This window comes from Populus euphratica, unplaced genomic scaffold, assembly GCF_000495115.2.
Source record: "Populus euphratica unplaced genomic scaffold, PopEup_1.0 scaffold180.1, whole genome shotgun sequence".
Classification (NCBI taxonomy): domain Eukaryota; kingdom Viridiplantae; phylum Streptophyta; class Magnoliopsida; order Malpighiales; family Salicaceae; genus Populus; species Populus euphratica.
In genome coordinates, this window is record NW_011500060.1 from 31,418 (window position 1) to 35,469 (window position 4,052).

The following is a 4,052-nucleotide window of genomic DNA, read 5'->3' on the forward strand; positions in this document are numbered from 1 at the left end:
ACGAGACCCAAGTCAATATTTTTTATAATATTAATTATAAAAATAATTGTTTTTATAATTATTTTAAAATTGTAATAAAAATAATTGATTTTAAAATTCACATTAAATCCATATTTTTTTTATATATTTTTAAATTTTTTAAATTATGATATTTATAATATTAATGTAATAAAAATAATAAAATTTATAATTCAAATTATAATATTTTTAATAAAAATAATGGTATTTTCAATATTCATAACATTTATAAAAATAAAAATTGTAATATTTATATAAAAAATAATAAAATTTATAATTCAAATTATTATGATATTTATAATATTAATGTAATAAAAATAATAAAATTTATAATTCAAATTATAATATTTTTAATAAAAATAATGGTATTTTCAATATTAATAATATTTTTAATATTAATAATTATAATTATAATTATAATATTTATGATATTAATAATACTATTTTTTATATTAATACTTTTAATCATAGTAAAAATAATAATATTTATAATATAAATAATATTATTTTTAATACGATTATACTAAAAATAATAACATTTATAATACAAATAATACTATTTTTATATTAACACTTTTAATTATAGTAAAAAAAATAATATTTATAAAAATATTTTTAATATTAATACTTTTAATTATAATAAAAATAATATTTATAAGATAGACAATAATGTTTTTAATGTTAATAATAATAAAATTTAAAATATTTATAATACAAATAATAATATTCTTTGATATAGCTACACTGTTAAATCTAAGATATTGGGTCTTGCTTTAAGCCCGATCAAAGATAGGTGGGTTTGGCTGGGTAACTAGACCTAAACTTTTTTTGAAGTCTAAAAAACACAGTAAAGGAACGCCCCTCCAGAGCTCTATAGTATTTATAATATAAATAATATTATTTTTAATAATAATACTATTAATTATAAGAAAAATAATAATATTTTTAACATAAATAATACTATTTTTTATAATAATACGTTTAATTATAGTAAAAATAATCATATTTATAACATGAATAATACTATTAATTTTTAATTTATATTGCAATAATAATATTTTTAATAGTAATACTTTTAAATACAATAAAGATTATAATATTTAGAATAATAATAATAATATTAAACTTGTTTAGCCAAAATTTCTATAATAATATTTTTTTGAAATAATAATAATAATTTTTATTATATTTATTTTTTATTTTTCTTCTTTGTAGGGTCTAGAAACCCCAAGGGTGGTAAGAATAGACCTTAGTAGCCGGGTTTGCAGCCAACGCATGGGTCTACTAGCTAGACACTCAGAGCTACAGACCTTGCCTCACGAGTCTGCATGCTCTAGGCTCGTGGGTTGTAGACCCCAAGCTCATGGAGCTACAGACTTGCTCACCCTATCCTGTAGCCAGTCACACAGGTCTACCCCCAGCTCCTAAGCTTGGGCAGGCCTTGCGCCAAGTGTTTACTGTCTGGGGCCATGGTAAGGTGCGCATGACCTAACCTAATGCTCTAATTTGACGGTATTAATGCCCGGTCTTGACAGCCTAAGCTAATTAATTATAATTAATTAATACTTATAATTGAAATAAAAATTATAATATATAGAATAGATATTAATAATAATATTAAATTTGTCATATTAAAGTTTATACAACAATATTGTTTTTTCTAATTTATTTTAACAATAATAATAATAATGATAATTGTTATTATATTTTTTTAATTTTCTTTTATTCTTAATATTAATACATTTAATTACAATAAAAATAATAATATTTTTCATATTAATAATAATATAAAGCTTGCTTGACCAAAGTTTATACAATAATATGTTTTTTAAATTATTAATAATAATAACAAAATGATAATTGTTATTATATTTTTTTTTAAATTTTCTTCCATCCTTAACATTAATACTTTTAATACTTTTAATTATATAAAGATAATGATATTTAGAATACAATTAATAATAATATCAAATTTTCCTGATCAAAGTTTTTACAATAATAATTTATTTTAAAAAAAAATTAATAATAATAATTTTTTTTTTATAGGATTTGTCGATGTAGCCGCACGGCCTTTTAAACCAAGGGCGGTTAAAATAGACCTCGACGGTCAAGTTTGCACCCAACATGCGAGTCTGCATGCCAGGAGCTCGATGGTGCAGACCCTGCCTTATAGATCTACAGATCCCAGGGTTGCAGGGCTACAATGGGGCGAGCAGGTTTGTCCTTAAAGCCCAAGACTAGACAGACCCCGCACCAGGTACTTGCAAGTTAGGGCCTCAACCAAGCTCAGCGCTAGGTGGCTATAGCCTGGGACGCGGGTAGGCATGTGGAGCTTGCAAGTTCACCATGCCCAGTGCCCAAATCTGGCAATCCAAGTGTCAGGTTTTTGCAATCCTAAAAATCTGCCTACAACTAGACGCTTAGCCTGCAGTCTCACTATATCCCCACCAAATAATACAATGCATAATAAAAACATTTGTATTTTATAATAATTTTTGTTATAATATAAAATAATACAATTCATAATAAATCACTCACAATCTATAATAATTCTTGCTGTAATAAAATTCTAATACGTTATAATTATTATTAACAATAACTTCATCCTCGAAGCTCCGTTTCAACTTGAAAATCCAATCCAAGAACAACCTTGAAAAGGTCAGGCTATAAAAAAGGGGACTGTACCAGCACATGAAACACTCGCACTGCAGATCCACGAGCCTCCAATCATTCCGCGTATCATTCACGCGCCACATTGCCAATCCCACTTCCAGCAATGTCTGGTCGATTCCAGCAGCTTTCAAAAGTCATTTTTGGATCCAAAACAAGTTTTTGTTTATTTTGCAGAATATTATTATTGAATTTTATGTGTATTGCAAAATATTTGAAGTGATATGGTTGGCGTGTGGCAACCCTCAAGAAATAAGGTCACCATGAATTTATTTATTTTTTAATATGATAATGTTGGGATTAATAGCTTGCAATGAGGTTCAGGATGATGAGTTGCAAGAGGTATAATGGTATGGTTTTGTGTATAGATGTTTATTATTCTGTGTATAATATTCAAGAAGTTTTTCTTATATATGTATAAAAAACGGCATGATTATTTTCATATAGGAAGATTTTTCTTTGTTTTTATTGAAAATATCAACCCGGTGATCTTAATATCGTTAAAAATGCTTATCATTTGGATATTGATTTTTATTTTTTTTCATTTTTAAATAATAAAAAATTATGATTCATTTCACGTGCATTATATTTTTAGTAATCAATGTAAAACCACCCTAACATTGTTGACAAAGTCAACAATATTTTGTCAATAATATTAGGCACCAATTTGTTATAATGTTAGACACCAATTTGGTGCCACCTACTTTACCCTTATCTTTTGCATGAATTGTTGCCTATAAATAAACAATGCATCAAAGCATTATATACACCACAAGAAAGAAAAAAGAGAGGGTGAGGAAAAAGTAATCCCATAAAATTGTGAGGTATTTGTGAAATAGTAAGTGAGGCGTTTTTTCCTAATAATAAAGAGATTTGTGTTGTTCTCCTATTATTAGAGAGAAGTTGTATTCTCATATTACTCAGTAAAATTTTTCTATACTTTCCTGTGGACGTAACCCAATTAAATGAACAATGTAAATTCTTGTATGTCCCATTTCTCATTTATCTTGTCTCTTGCCTTTTGTCTTGTCGGGTTTGCATGCCAGCATCCTAACAATGGTATCAGAGCCTTCTGGTTGGTTTTGTTAATACACAAAAGTTATTCATGCATACGGTTACTATTCACATATATGACACTATTCACGTATACGACACTATTCACATATACGGCACTATTCATTCATGCGGTACTGTTCACATACATTACTGTTGACGTATATAGAATGTTTCCTAGGAACTTACTTAGTGAAGTATTATTTACACGATACTATTTCTATATATGTTACAGATCTGTGAAACGGTGATAGCTGAATAGATTTTGGTGAATACAATGGTAGCAAAGTACGAGATTGAGAGGTTTAATG